General features: G+C 41.9%; 1 protein-coding gene across 3 annotated transcripts in view; it reads left to right on the top strand.

The window, feature by feature from the left end:
* Window positions 1-16,206, top strand: part of SH3KBP1 (SH3 domain containing kinase binding protein 1) — a 368,642-nt gene that overhangs the window by 111,162 nt on the left and 241,274 nt on the right. The window contains exon 1 of one of the 3 annotated variants that reach the window (XM_043504627.1): window positions 8,760-8,770. The exons of the other annotated variants lie outside the window; for them this stretch is intronic. The gene's annotated coding sequence lies outside the window, so the exon portion shown is untranslated. Of the gene's footprint in view, window positions 1-8,759; window positions 8,771-16,206 lie in introns of those variants that run through there. 3 annotated transcript variants of the gene reach the window in all.

Raw genomic sequence — 16,206 nt, 5'->3', positions numbered from 1 at the left:
AATCTATTGAATGTCTAATTGGTGTAAATTACAGTACTTTGGCCACTTACACCTATCCTGTGACCAAATTATAAGCACTGTTTGTCTGTATTGAATCTGACTTCTATTTCTTAAAGAATTTTCCCTTAGCTCTCCGATCTCGTCAGCTGACTATATCCATGTACTTAGTTCCCCCAAGATTGACAATTTCTCTGTCTCCACCCCACCATTCTACACATGTGGGAATGACTTTTATTTGTAATCTCTCTGAGAAGTAGTCCATTTGGAATGGCTGTGTTGAGTGAATGGTAATGTCTGGCTGATAATTGTCCTTGAAGAACGGTAAGAAACAATAGTTCAAGCAGAAGAGACAATGTTGTGGACTGTACTAGCCAGTGGCTTAGCTTTCTGTCAGATTCAGATGCAGCTTTAGTTTCTCCTTGTTGCGGGTTGGGTAGTAATTAGAAAAATTCCATCCTTTCTGGGAAAGCAGAAGTTCAAGGGAAGCACTAAGGTAAAGCCAAACAGTCTCCTCTGTCTCTTCCCCTGCCCCCCGTCCCCCAGCCCGAAATCTTCCCTGGATCCCAAGGCTTCTCACTGGGGGCTGTGCCCAACTGCCACATTGATATGGTAGAGAGGTGAAAGGAGCATCTGTCTTCCCTCTCTGAGAAGATCAGGGCCTTGGATCCCTGAAGGAAGCAGGTGCCCAATTCAGTCCTCACATCAACTCTGCGGCTCTGCTCAAAGCCCCTTTTTTCATCCCTCTTCAAATTTTTTTTCAATCCCATGGATTCAGCTTCTCCTCAAACTAACTGCCATCTAGGTCCTTCCATCGAGAGACCACAGCAGCTGCGCTCTGCATTCATGCTTTCTCTCGTCTGTGCCCGGGTCTGTCCCTTACCGAGAAAAAGGATGTGTTTTATGTCTGCACTATTTCCCAGTATATTGAGGCCAAGCGCCTATCAGTCCTGAGAACAACAGGCCTTGTCAGGACCAGTATTTAAAATTTAGCATGTGTTAGCTGACGCACAATATGTTTAAAAGTCTAAAGTAGACAACACGCATGCTGCCTTAAACGTGCTAAGCTGATTGAATCAAAACCAACACCATGGATCACAAATGGTAGCAACTCTGTTGGAGTGCTAGCCAGCTTTTTGTTGAAAGAAACAAAATTTTTAAACTCGAAACACCAGGAGATACGGTTAGCATTCTTTAAGTAGGTTTTTAGATATGGCACATTCAGGCATTTTAAACCCCAGCATCTGTACTGCTTCAGTTTTTGTAACTGCTGATGTCTTCTTAAGTGCCCATCTTTACAAGCACATGAGACTTTTTAAATTTACATGTACTGTAGCAACAGCTGACAGCTTGAAGTTCAGACTTCAAAGCAATACAAGCATGAGTTGTAGATCAAAGTGGCTGTTACAGACAGATTTAGTGGCTTATCTTAACTTTCTGCATTCTGGTAGCCATATTGGACTCCTACTTTGATTTGATTAGAATTAATCTAATCAAGAAAAACTGTAATCAGATATTCAGATAATTTAACCAGACAATTCTGGCTAACACTGGAGAGAGAGGGGAGATAGTTTCATACTATGTATTGTTTACATAGTAAAAAGTCGGTCACAGGTATACATGTTGCATTTTTCTTGTATGATGTGATTTAGTGGCCTTTTATTATTGTGTTTGTCATTAGCAACCCTCTTTCTCCATTATTCTTAAGTTATTTCAGGATGACTGTTTGTGGCTAATTTCCAAGGGCCAAATATATCCTTCCTTCCAATTAAGATTGATTTAGTACATGACTAGACCTATTGAATTCATGGGACAACCTGTGGATATAGATTAGAGAAGCTGTGCTTTCAAGTTTTCCTACACTTGATCCATACCACAAAGGAGAGGATACTTCCTTCTGTTGTGAGAGAGATTGCCCCCTACCCTCAGAGATGCATGTATTTATATAAATCATTCCAGCTTTTTTTGTAGCGTGAATACGCTCTGTATCTTTTTATATTTTAATATATATATTTTAAGGAGACAACTGTACTTTTAGGATAGAATGTTCTAGCAGGAGGAAAACTGATATTGACATGCAGAAGTTAGTCCAATAAAAGATATTACCTCACCTACCCATTCATTTTCCATTCATTTTCCCTGTTCTGAGAGCTTCACAAATTGCCATTTAGCAGAATGAAGGCCCAGTTCTGCAGCTACTTCACACACAATTATTTGAGCCTCCGTACTTAAGATTACATTTAGATTTTTCACTATAAGCTTTAATTGACCTGAATTCAGACAAATGGATGGGCTTTTCTTTTGATTCTGGATAGCCCAGGTGGTTTTTGTTAAATGTGCAGCTTTACCTACTATTCATTAAAAGCCCATAATGAAACTTCAGGCTGAGCAGTGCAGCCAACTTGTTGGGTCCAGGAACCTCGATTTTTCCACTTACTAACTCTGAACCAGTAGCGTCAGTCAATGAATACTGTATTAAAGCAATTTCAACAGGGCAGTACAGTAACTCCAGGAGTTCCCTTATCCTTGTTAAAGTACTTGGACTCTGTATGATCAAACAGCACTGTTGCACCACCCCTTCTGCCTGTTTTCTATCCTCAACCCCCATCCTTAAATCCTCCCCTCTGTTCAGTCTATGCAAGGTTGTGGCAAGGTGCTATTCGAGAGCATGTCCCCCTCATGACATGGAATGGCCCTGTAGGCACACTGCTCTCAGTTCTCTTGCTTCTCCAAACAACTTGTTCACAGCCCAGAGCACGCACAGTAATATTTCACCTTGCTGGGGTCCAGTTTATTAAGTCTTCATAAAAATCCAGTCTACTTTGGCCCGTCAGACCCAAACCTTTTCCCCCGGTTAAAAGATTCCATAGCCTGCCTTCCTGGGGCTGTGCACTGCTTCCCCCGTGGGTTAAGGGATTCCACAGACCCCCTTTGTGGGGCAATGTAGTGGTTCAAGCTGGCTTCCCCCAGGCCAGGTTCCAGCCCTGCTTTACAGAGCCTCTATCCCAGAGTCCACTAACTGCCAGGTTTTTATCCTATTCAGGAGATAGTTCCCTGATTAATACCTAGCTCCCATTCCTCAGCTTGTCCGCTGCTCCCTTACAGGGCATGTTATGGAACAGGGTTGGCTGGCCCCGAGACCCACAACTCCTTAAAGGGGCTGGACCATCAACCATCAAAGATGTTACTGACATTGTCAGAGAAGCAATTGACAAGATTTTCCATGGTCTTATACTTCCCCCTCCCTAAAGGCACTCTTGTGGTTTTAATACCTGTGATTTCCATTCACACTGGCATTTCACCAGTTAACAATGTCACCTTGGAGGACCATACAGAGGTTAGCCTTTCTTTGAAACAAGTCTTATCCAAATGACAGTGGTTGTGCATGTGCAACATTGACAGCGCTTTTTGTGTGTGGACATGAGATCTGTTCTGGATGTGCTGGGGGACCATGTAGTGGTTAGCGCATTGCATTTCTCTAGCGCAGGCAAGGCTTAAATAGGTCCTCTTGTTTGAAGTTTAAAACAAAACACTTTTTTTTTTTTTTTTTTTTGGGAGAGGGAAAAGACCCAACTTGTCGCAGAAGATTTTTAAAAACGAGAAATTTACATTGCTGTGATATCCCTTGATGTTTGTACCAAGTTTCATACTGGTGTTGTAAGAGGGAGTGCTGAATAAGTATAGGATTGAGAAACTGAGGTGAGAAATTTCCATGTGACACGTTACTTCAAAGGTAACATGCCAATCGCATTTGTAAACGAATAATTCTGGATCTTGGCCTCCTCCTCAGTGTGAGATATGCGGGTTGCACCTTTCTTTCTACAAATACTGAAGGCAGCTCTGACATGCCTCTGGGGCATGGCCACCCCCTTTCTAGTCTTACGCCTCATTCTCAGCAGCTTTGGAGCAGGAGTGAGCAAGATCTTTTTTCCTACTCACTCTTCTCCCTTCAGAGAATATAAAACATAAAGGGCATGCTTCTGAACAGATCAACCCACTGGTCTTCTATCTGCCTGTTCCCCTTTCCCCAACCATGGCAGAGTAGACAGAATGGAGTAAGCTTAAGGACATGAGATGCTCCATCTGTGACTAGACCTCAGGAAAGACACCGAGTTCAGCTATCTCTGCTCCCAGCCAGTGTGCCTTCCCTCTGCCTGGAGAGAGGGACTCAGAGGCTGGAAGGGTTATTGTTACTGTAACTCTGCATTACTCCATGTCAGTCAAGACTTCTCTGAGATGCCTCCTTGAAGGGTACGTGCTCTCTACTCTTGGGACTCGGCAAATTGGCTGTCCTCATCGATCAGGAGCTCTTCAGGGTTAAGTCAAAGACTTCCTATGAATTCCCCGGCCTACCTCTAAAGAGAAATGCTCCATGATCCCACACCAGTTCCTTATGTGGATAATTAGAAACCTTGCCAGTGACTCAGCAGCTTTTCTGACTACTTTATTTCCAAAGAAGATGATCTGTTTTCTGGGATATACTCTTGAATGTCAGTTATATATGGGTTATGAGTGTTAGGGACTTCAGCAGTAGGTTGAGACCCAAAAGGACACACTAGATTTATTTTTATTTTATTTTATTTATAAAAGAGGCCAGAAGGTATGTTTCCTAGCCCCAGAGCCTCAGGGAATAGCCTGAATTGCATCTGGTATGTGCAGGAAGAGGTGCAGATGAAATGTCTTGGATTGAAAGAGAGGAAGTAGGAAACACATTTTTCATTATGACATGTAAAAACTTTATTATTTGTGGAACCTGATTTTTCTGAGGTGCTGAGCACCTGCAACTTTCATTAACTTCCTGCTGGAGTTGTGGGTGCTCAGCACTTGTGAAAATCAGGGCTGTAACATCAATTTCTATGAACTTGGCAGGTGGTTTCCAGCAATATTTATAAAAAGACCTTTAGGCCTAGACTGTCAGATCTCAGAAGGAATAGTGTTAAATTCTGATCTCTGATTTACAAGTCTGGCAGCATACCCTGCTCACATGGAGTGTGAGTTAAATAATGATGTGTCTACTCCTAATCTCATTAACCCTGATTTAATACAGGATTTTATTGCATTAATGCTTGCCAACTTTAATAGAGCTGGTGATGCAAACAAACATTCCTGTAATTGTTTTTCTAGGAAGATATTTTCATGACTTTTTTTCTTTTTGAGGGTAAAAACGCAACTTTTGTGAGAAGACTCCTTAAGACACAGAGAACTGGATTTTGCCCTTGTCTGCATCTTGCAATCAATGGGATTTCACGGTTTGTTTTATGTTTTTGGTAGATACAGTGGACTTTCCTTTGTTGTCTTCATAATCAAAGGCTGTAAAGGCTTGGATTATTGGGTTAATAGAGTGACATACATTTGAAGGCAGCTCTGTCAAGGAACAATAAGCTTTTACCAATATGTGTAATTTGTGGCATAAAAAGGTTTAGGTAAGGCTTTGTGCTCTGATATAAAAAAGAATTATGTGAGTAGAGACTGGGAATTTGTGTATATTTTTTTGGACTGGAGAGGGAAATGAATGTTTGGGCTATCACTGTGGCATATTTTAAAAACAGTAGCTGAAATAAAAACTTCAGTATTTCAAAGTTGAAGTGTTTTTGTTTTGCATAGGGATTTTACTTTATTTTTTCCCTTCACTGAAGATCATTTGGAAAAGAAAAATCCTTTCACCAATAAATAAATAAATAAATAAATAAATCTATCTTTCCCATGATTCTAAACTGAGGACTCAAGGCAGTGGATGACTCAGTTAATGCTCTCATTAGAAAATCCTGCTATAAAGGATTGCCTGGTATGTTGAGGATTCTGCACAGAGAATTTGTGCTTCTTGTCACTCACTGAACCTGCATGTATCATAGGCAATGCTTTATGCCTTGTTTAATGCATTATACTTTACCATAATGTCTGCAATTTCTTGTTTCTAAGAAAGTTATTTTTCCATATCTGTTTATCTACTTCAGATTGTGTGATTGTGAACAGAGGAAGGAAGAACAAAGATGCAGCCTTTTAAATGAATGATTTCAAGAAGCATCTTGCATATCAGCGAGAGAGCCTTTGCTATGCTCTCAGCAGAAATATTTATACTAGACTAAATAGAAGAACTGACTCTTTTGGGTAATCTTCCTTTTATTCATGTCTCAGAAAAGTAATATCTTGTGTGTGAGGGAAGCACAATTATATACACCTATTCTTATAAACTCATAATTCTGTTTTTCTCTAGATAAAGAACAATCTTGTACTTTCTAAGCAGGTAATGGTGGTTTGACTCTTTTGGAGAAAAATGGGGCCTCCAATGCACTGTTGTTTCTATTCAGGAGCTTGAATAGGCATGCAGAAATAGCACAATGGGGTCTGTTTCCTTTCTTTCTGCTATGATAGGGCAGAGAACTGGCTGGCAGATAGAACTTTCAGTGCCCCTCCACAGCTGTCACAATCAGAGTAGGGAGTATGTGGGGGTGTGGTTGTTGTTAGACCCAATGGGTCACTGAAACTGTATAGAGCCTTCTCTGTGTTGCTGTGATCATGGTGAGGGAGAGAGTGCTTTGACTCAGTGGCAGTTGAAAGCCTCGCAGTCTCTCCAGTGCCATGAAGGTTATGGAGAGGGGGAGAGGCAGGGGCTTCTCTACTGCTGTTAGACTATTTGATGACAGGAGAGCTGGTTGCAATCAGCCTCCCCAAGATAATTCTTGCTGCACCAAAGCTTGGTGCCACGCCACTCTCTGTATGTTAAATGGAACAAATCCTTGGTTGAGGATTAAAAACTAGAAATGAGTACTGGAGACAACATTGCTGGGCACTAACAGGCGATTCTGCTGTAGTGCAAAGTACATCACTCGTACTTTCTGCTTCATCTCCAGCCTACCCAAACCTTTTGCAATCTCACTGTTTGTGCCTTTGTAAGATATTATTTTCAGTCTCATGATTTTGCATTTCTGAAAATTTTCTATAAATTTGCATCAGGACCAAACTTGTCTTCATTTTTAAGGCCTTTCATGGCCTATCCTTTTGCTACCGATCATCTGTAATGCACTATGAGAAGTTGATTCCCACCTCTGCTCTGCCAACAATGTCCACCTTCATCGCCTATTTGTTAAATTGACAAAGAAGCACCTTTCTTTTTTTCCATGATGCCTCTTATACAAGGGAGGCTCTTCCTGTAAACATCCACAAACATGGGTGGCGGGTATAATAGGCTGGGGGAGGCTGTGCCTCTCCAAACAGCTTGGCTTGGCTTGGCCCTGCCCATGCTATGCCCCCAGCCTCCCATCTGAGGTTCCCGGTTCTCTTCCGTGGCCCTGCCGCCAGGACTCAAGGTGACTGGCACTGGGGCCGTGCTGCCCACCCAGCACTCAGGGGCTGGGGTTCGCTGCTGCCGTGCCACTGGGCACTCTGGGTCTGGGGATTGCCCATGCGGCCCAGGCCTGGGGCTGCAGTGGGGGTTCTCTGGGCTCCTGCAGGGGAGGGGCAGAAGGGGAGGGTCTGGGAGCTAGTCTCCCCCAAAGGCCGGTTCACTGGCCACCCATATCCACAGTATCCTCAGTATTCTCTGTCACATCCCTCCTTAAAACTCGCCTTTTCCATGATGCCTAGAAAAACTTGACAAGGGTTAGTCAGCTGGTAATTTGTGACCACTGCTTTCGTCCTGACCAGTTTTGTATCATTGTATCGCTGTGTTTCCCCTGTTTATCTGTATTCATCTGTTGTGATTTTTTTTCTTAAATCTAGATTATAAGGTTCTCAGGGCAGGGCCCGTCGTTTTATGTGTTTTACAGTGCCTAGCATTGTGGGACTCTGCTGTATGACTATCATAATAGAAATTAAAAATAATAATAATAATAAAGAAAGAAAGGGACCTGAAATAGAATAGCAGAGTTGAACTTCCCTACTCCTTTGAAATGGGTGAAGATAGGTCCAGAACTGCACCTTGTGACTCAGACTAATCTCTTTTAGTTAAATACATACATTACACATTGTTTCTGTGTTTTTTTCCCATTTGTTGTTTTACTTCTCATTTTGAGTCTTGACAGAGCATACGTTTTAAAGATCTTTAGCATGTATTTGAATGTCGTACTCTATCTGTCTTCTTGTAATGTGGTTTCAGAGTAGCAGCCGTGTTAGTCTGTATTCGCAAAAAGAAAAGGAGTACTTGTGGCACCTTAGAGACTAACAAATTTATTAGAGCATAAGCTTTCGTGAGCTACAGCTCACTTCATGTGGCTTATCCCTCCAGAGAACCTAAATCTCAATAGGTAAATGGTCTGAATTTTTTTTCACCCTGCTTCTCTAAGGCAGTTAGAGCTGTTTATTTCCTTCCCTCTCCTCTCTCTCTGCAGCTCGCCTTTTCCCCCTTCTCTCTCTCCCCACCTCCCTTCACCTTTCTTCTCTTCTTGGCTGTTTTTAGTTGCAGCTAATAATCTAAATTGAAGAAGTGCATTGAATAGTTTTCTCTGAATGGAAGGGTTGAGAGCTATGTTTATTGCCTGGAACAGGAACCACTACTGAAAAGCAACACAAAAAGTCTATCGTGCTTCTATAAAATAGAGCTGAGAGTTTACTTGGGATCTATGGAGTTTATTATTATACTTTAAATATCTACAGTAATTAACTTTCTACATATACAAGGCAGTTTACGTACATAGTTCCTATTCTGAACTTCTTTAGGATGAGACCAACATATACAAGATGCAACACAACATAGCTGTTTCAGAAAAGGGAAAATGTAGGGTTTATTGAAAAGGAGGGATTGCTTGAAGATGAGATTTAAGAAGACATAAAGGAGGTGCTAAGTCGAGAGTGGGAAAAGCAAGAGAGCAAGAAGAAGAAATTGAGAGGTAGGCAGACTAAGATTTATGTAGGGCCTTGGAGAGGAAGGTGAGGTGCTTGAATTTGATGTAGAAGCCGCCGTTGGGGTTCAAACCTCAGCAGGATGTGACTTGGGCAGAGTGCTTCAGCACCTGGGTCCATGGGAAGGTTTGAGTAGGGAATGTTTAATACATGCAGGAGTTTACAGCAATGGTTCAGTAATCTTAATTCACTCTAAAATATGCCAGCTATTGGAGTTTATTTCCTCTTATTCTTTCATGCCAGCTGACATTTTATTAATATGTACAGGTTTCAGAGTAGCAGCCGTGTTAGTCTGTATTCGCAAAAAGAAAAGGAGTACTTGTGGCACCTTAGAGACTAACAAATTTATTAGAGCATAAGCTTTCATAAGCTACGGCTCACTTCATCGGATGCATTTGGTGGAAAAAACAGAGGAGAGATTTATATATACACACACACAGAGAACATGAAACAATGGGTTTATCATACACACCGTAAGGAGAGTGATCACTTAAGATAAGCCATCACCAGCAGCGCGGGGGGGGGGGGGGGGGGAAGGAGGAAAATCTTTCATGGTGACAAGCAAGGTAGGCTAATTCCAGCAGTTAACAAGAATATCAGAGGAACAGTGGGGGGTGGGGTGGGGTGGGGGGGAGAAATACCATGGGGAAATAGTTTTACTTTGTGTAATGACTCATCCATTCCCAGTCTCTATTCAAGCCTAAGTTAATTGTATCCAGTTTGCAAATTAATTCCAATTCAGCAGTCTCTCGTTGGAGTCTGTTTTTGAAGCTTTTTTGTTGAAGTATAGCCACTCTTAGGTCTGTAATTGAGTAACCAGAGAGATTGAAGTGTTCTCCAACTGGTTTTTGAATGTTATAATTCTTGACGTCTGATTTGTGTCCATTCATTCTTTTACGTAGAGACTGTCCAGTTTGGCCAATGTACATGGCAGAGGGGCATTGCTTGCACATGATGGCATATAACACATTGGTAGATGCGCAGGTGAACAAGCCTCTGATAGTGTGGCTGATGTGATTAGGCCCTATGATGGGATCTTGGGAGACAGGCCAGTCCTTGCTTACAGACAGCCCCCCAATCTGAAGCAAATACTCACCAGCAACCACACACCACACAACAGAACCACTAACCCAGGAACCTATCCTTGCAACAAAGCCCGTTGCCAACTCTGTCCACATATCTATTCAGGGGATATCATCATAGGGCCTAATCAGATCAGCCACACTCTCAGAGGCTCATTCACCTGCGCATCTACCAATGTGATATATGCCATCATGTGCCAGCAATGCCCCTCTGCCATGTACATAGGTCAAACTGGACAGTCTCTACGTAAAAGAATGAATGGACACAAATCAGACATCAAGAATTATAACATTCAAAAACCAGTTGGAGAACACTTCAGTCTCTCTGGTCACTCGATTACAGACCTAAGAGTGGCTATCCTTCAACAAAAAAGCTTCAAAAACAGACTCCAACGAGAGACTGCTGAATTGGAATTAATTTGCAAACTGGATACAATTAACTTAGGTTTGAATAGAGACTGGGAATGGATGAGTCATTACACAAAGTAAAACTATTTCCCCATGTTATTTCTCCCCCCCACCCCCCACTGTTCCTCAGATATTCTTGTTCACTGCTGGAAATAGCCTACCTTGCTTGTCATCATGAAAGGTTTTCCTCCTCCCCCGCTGCTGGTGATGGCTTATCTTAAGTGATCACTCTCCTTACAGTGTGTATGATAAAACCCATTGTTTCATATTTTCTGTGCGTGTGTATCAATCTCCCCCCTGTATTTTCCACCAAATGCATCCGATGAAGTGAGCTGTAACTCATGAAAGCTTATGCTCTAATAAATTTGTTAGTCTCCAAGGTGTCACAAGTACTTCTTTTCTTTTTGCGAATCTGATACGACAATTCCATGGTTCTTTGAAATTCCACACTGAACTGTGAAATCGGTGAAGTGTCCTCTTGCAGTTATGAAAACTCCAAGGGAGCAAGAGTTGGACTTTTTTTTTTTTAACCAATTCCAAGGAAATATATATGCACTGAAATTCTTCCAACCCCTGATGGATAGGTTAGAGACCTGATGAGGTGGTAGATTGGAATGAGACTGTAAAAACAGACTCCAACGAGAGACTGCTGAATTGGAATTAATTTGCAAACTGGATACAATTAACTTAGGTTTGAATAGAGACTGGGAATGGATGAGTCATTACACAAAGTAAAACTATTTCCCCATGGTATTTCTCCCCCCCACCCCCCACTGTTCCTCAGATATTCTTGTTCACTGCTGGAATTAGCCTACCTTGCTTGTCACCATGAAAGGTTTTCCTCCTTTTCCCCCCCCTGCTGCTGGTGATGGCTTATCTTAAGTGATCACTCTCCTTACAGTGTGTATGATAAACCCATTGTTTCATGTTCTCTGTGTGTGTATATAAATCTCTCCTCTGTTTTTTCCACCAAATGCATCCGATGAAGTGAGCTGTAGCTCACGAAAGCTTATGCTCTAATAAATTTGTTAGTCTCTAAGGTGCCACAAGTACTGCTTTTCTTTTTATTAATATGTAATCACCTTGACAGGAAAATACAATACAGGAACCTCCTATACTTGCACTAAATCTAAATTGTTTATATTAATGTCTGACATGGATTTGTTCCAGAGCCTATGCATTTCCACACAACTCATTACTGCTTCTCAATTACTCATTTATGCCCCGATATTGCAGTGATTTTAGGTCAACGCATGATAGGTTATAAAATATCTATTAGGAGTAATGGAGTAAGTTATAGATGACAAACCTTTCAACTTTACTAAGGCCATCAGTCTAACAAGAATTGTAGGGCTTCACACACATCTGTGCAATCAAGCAGACAGTACTGCCAACAAATGATGGATGGGGTCCAGTAATTTCTTTGCACCAGAGGAAGAAAGTGAGACAAAAAGCAGTGAGGTGAGTTCAGTCAGAAAGTGAATTCCCTGCAAGAAGAAGCACTGTAGGCCCTGATCCTGTGCATACTTAACTTTATATGTTGTGAGCATTCCCACTGAAAACAATGGAGCTACTCTCAGAAGGGAAGGTTCAGCATGTGCATAATTGTTTGCAGGATTAGGGCTTCCAGTAGATGGAGATCATGTGAGCCACTGAAATAGGCTATGTGCTGGACTCTGAAAGCAACATAAACAAATCAAAGAGCTCAGTGAGATGTTTAAAAGGCTGTGGTTTAGAAATAAGTCAATAGCCAAAAAGGACTGCTGGAGTTAATCTGCTGAAGTTTTGATTAGTAGAAGTCCTAGAGGAAACCAGGAGACTGATAAGTTATATCCTCCTCTAGTGGGTGATGTACATAAGAGCCTACTGCTGTTAGGACTAGCTAATGGAGTTTCTCCATTTCACACTCAATCTGTGCTTTTGGTGCCTGGCCCCTAGTTCCGTCCCTTCAGACAATGCCTTGTGATTGGTTGTTATGTCTGTTTAATAATGTAGAATAAATATAAAATTAGATAATTAAAGTTAGCTTAAGTTTGTAAAGAAAGACCGTAACTAGCAAATAAAAGATAGGACTTGAGAATAATGAGTTATAAGGCCAGAAGGAATGGAGTAGGGAGGATGTCTAGTTCAGGAATAACTAATGAAATAAGACAGAGTTTCTTTATTAAAAAAACAAACAAACAAACCTCTGACCAATAGAGGTGATTGCAGATGGTTTTAAATAATACAAAGTGAATCTGAATTAGAAGACACTACCCCACATACCAGTGCTATATTAAAAATTAGGGCCCATGTAAACCCCAGTGCAGTGGAAACACTGTTTGATCAGCAAGAAGGAGGGGAGAAAATAGGGTTTATTGCTAAGGCTGCGAGTTTGTCATGAAAGTCATGGATTCCGTGACTTCTTCAGCAGTCAGTGTGCCTGGCTCAGGGGCAGCTCAGGCAGCCCCTGTGCCACTTGCACTGGCCATTGCCCGCTGCTGGGGCAGTCTCGGGCCACTGCCCCCCAATCCCACCAGCAGCAGAGTTTGAGCGTGGGAGGGGGCGGGGATTGGGGCATGGGATGGGGTGAGGTGGGCTCTGGGCAGCGCTTACCTGGGGGGCTCCCTGGAAGTGGTGACATCACCCTCGCTCAGCTCCTAGGCAGAGGCTGGCCAGACAGCTCTGCACACTGCCTCCACCTGCAGGCATCACCCCTGCAGTTCCCATTGGCCAGGGTTCACGGGCGATGGGAGCTGCAAAGCCAGCACTCTGGGCGGGCGGAGGCAGCCCACAGAGCTGTCTGGCCACACCTCCCCCTAGGAGCTAAGTGAGGGGGATGTCGCTGTTTCTGGGGAGCACCCCAGGTAAGTGCTGCCCAGTGCCTGCCTCACCCCATCCATTGCCCCAACCCCTGCCCCTTCGCACACCTAAACTCTCCTGATGCTCCGGGGGGGGATGGGAGGTGCGGAGCCAGGTAGGCAGCCTGCTGGCTCTGCCCATGTCCCTCCAGCATGAGTGGGGGTCTTGAGCCACCCGCGCCCCCCCCCCCCCAGCACCAGCAGGGGTCCCAGGCCATGCATCGTCATCTCCCTCCCCAAGCACCCACGGGGTCCCTGGGCAGCCCTCTTCCCCCCCCCCCCCCCCCCCGGCAAGTCTTAGTCAAGGATATATAGTACAAGTCATGACTGATTTTTTTTTTTTTTTAACCTGTCCATGTCTTTTACTAAAAATACCCGCAACTAAACATAGCCTCATTTATTGGTAATATCTGCCTGACTGAGTTGGAGTTGATCAATATGGTTCTAAGCACCTATGGGTTTGACCCATGTGTAAGTATCTTGATGAAATGGTTATAAATGTTTTGTTAGTGTCTGGATGTAGTAAATTGCATATTATTTAGGCTTTTTAGGGGTGTTTAGAGTAATTGTATAAATGCCATCTGGCCTTTGGATATAATAAAAGAATTTATGGTTAAATTAGTGTTGTGATAATACCATAAACAGTGATAATCCCAACACATAATAAAGGAGACACAAAATCCAGTTAATCTTGAAGGATTTTGTGGAGAGTGGACAGCAGAGGCCAATGGGTTTCTGTATATCCCTGCAGGGGTTTGCTACTTTACTGCTTCACTTCACCTTTATATCCTTGCCCTTGAGCGCTGCATGTCCCTTTTAAATGCAGCCATCATCTTTCTAACTGGATAACGTTCTCATTGGTGCCAAAACTGATCTTCAGTTGACGGGGTGTCGTGGTTGTTGATTAGTACAAGAGATTTGCAGCAGAAATACTGTGAGGTTTGATGTAAAAATGTTTTAAATCTTGCTTTGTTTTAAATTGTAGACAACAATTTGGAGGAAATAACAATAAGTTGTATCTCTTAAAATATACACAATCGGTTTAGGAGTATGAAAGACAGGAGAAGAGTTGTAGAAACCTCACAGTTACGTTCTTCATATCAGAGGGGTTAAGATGTTTCTGTTATCCTATTCTGATGATTAGAATGTGTTGCTTGCCATCCCTCTAGGCTTCTGATTCTGTATTCTTATTACTATTACCATATTTGGCTTCAAGCATTGTACAGGTAGGCATTCGGTTTTTGAGTTGTAAAATGTCTTATTACTTCTTAACTTGCCTCTGTTATTTACTGTTGTTTTTTTGTTTTTCAAAAGCTTTGTGACTGCATATAGATTAATTTGATTACATTCAGGGAGGAAGGGAGTTAAAGAATCAGTTTTCCTTTTTCAAGCCTTGGATAAATTATCTTGGTCTGTGACAATAATTTGCACATACATTTGCATAGCTTTCTACAGCTTTGAGAAATGAAAATGACCTACTGTCTGAAACCTTTCATCTTCAAATTAGCACAGAACAGCTTTTTGTGTTGCAGTGGTTGCTGTGGAAACCTTGCAGCAATTTACTCAATTGTTTTTAGTCCATTTACACAGTGAGGATTGTAAATGCTTTGTTGGAAGAATCAGTTGAGTAAGTTAAAATTTTCATTTAATAAAAATGGCAGAACTTCCCTCTAGTGAGGGTAGAATGGTAAACTAATAAAGTGAAGTAGTATTATGAGTAATCACAAAAATACTACTGAGACCCTTCGCCTATTAGTGCTAGACTTTTTAAACATGCAATTTAGAAAAAAATTAATACCTCTGTGGTGACTTTCGGATTTTGTTTCTAATACCTCTGAGCAGATTTTTCTCAGGGTCTTGGAGGTGGTTTACTACTCTTCCCCCAACAAGTATTAGCTGTAACTATGGTGACAGAACTGATTTGAGTACTTCCTCTGTATTAAAGGAAATATTTTGGTAGAGAGGACTATATACAGACACAGTAGTTAGACTGTGTCCTTCAAGGGCAGTGAGTGAGCAGATTCTGTAAGCAAAGCTATATATATAAATACAAATAGAAATAGAAAAAAATTGGGTTTGCTAAAGGCTTTTTTTGTGTGTGCACAAATTAGCAACCCTATTATTGAACACCACTCGCAGAATTTGCTAATTATATACAGACTGGATAAATGTCATCAGTCTACAGTAGAACCTCAGAGTTAGGAACACCAGAGTTACAAACTGACCAGTCAACCACATACCTCATTTGGAACCGGAAGTACACAATCAGGCAGCAAGAGACACATACACCCCCTCCCCCCAAAAAGCAAATATAGTATAGTACTTTGTTAAATATAAACTGCTAAAAAAAGGGAAAGTTTAAAAAAAAAAAATGATGCGGTAAGGAAACTGTTTCAGTGTTTGTTTCATTTCAATTAAGATGATTACAAGCAACATTTTTCTTTTGCATAGTAAAGTTTCAAAGCTGTATTAAGTCAAAGTTCAGTTTGTAAACTTTTGAAAGAACAACCATAACATTTTGTTGAGTTACAGACATTTCAGAGTTACAAACAACCTCCATTCCCCAGGTGTTTGTAACTATGAGGTTCTACTGTAATTAATAATTCTTGAAAGATTAAGAAAAGATGAAAGATTGCATTCAAGAAGGTTTTTATTTTTTTTCTTTTGCTTAAATCCTCTTACATGTTGATACATCTGTCAAATAGGATAGTCTTGAAGCTTTGTATACTAACTTTTGCTTTATTATATGGGTAGGGTGACCATACATCCCATTTTGGCTGGAACAGTCGCTTTTTTCATGCTCTGTCCCAGCCATCCTGATGTTTTTGGCAAAAGAGGGCATTGGTCCCGTTTGCTCTTGCCAACCGATCAAGTTAGCAAAAGCAAATGGGACAAATGTCTACATTTGTCAAAAAAGTGGGTTGTGATGCAGAGGACCATGCAGGGGGGTGAGCAGAGATGCCATCCCGGTGCAGGCTGTGGGCGGGGGGGGGGAGAAGAGTTCCAGTGCATGGGGGGCCGACAGTGTTCCAGCAACAACC

Source organism: Dermochelys coriacea, chromosome 1 (genome assembly GCF_009764565.3).
Source record: "Dermochelys coriacea isolate rDerCor1 chromosome 1, rDerCor1.pri.v4, whole genome shotgun sequence".
NCBI classification, from domain to species: Eukaryota; Metazoa; Chordata; order Testudines; family Dermochelyidae; genus Dermochelys; species Dermochelys coriacea.
This window is presented reverse-complemented; position numbering and strand designations above follow the sequence as displayed.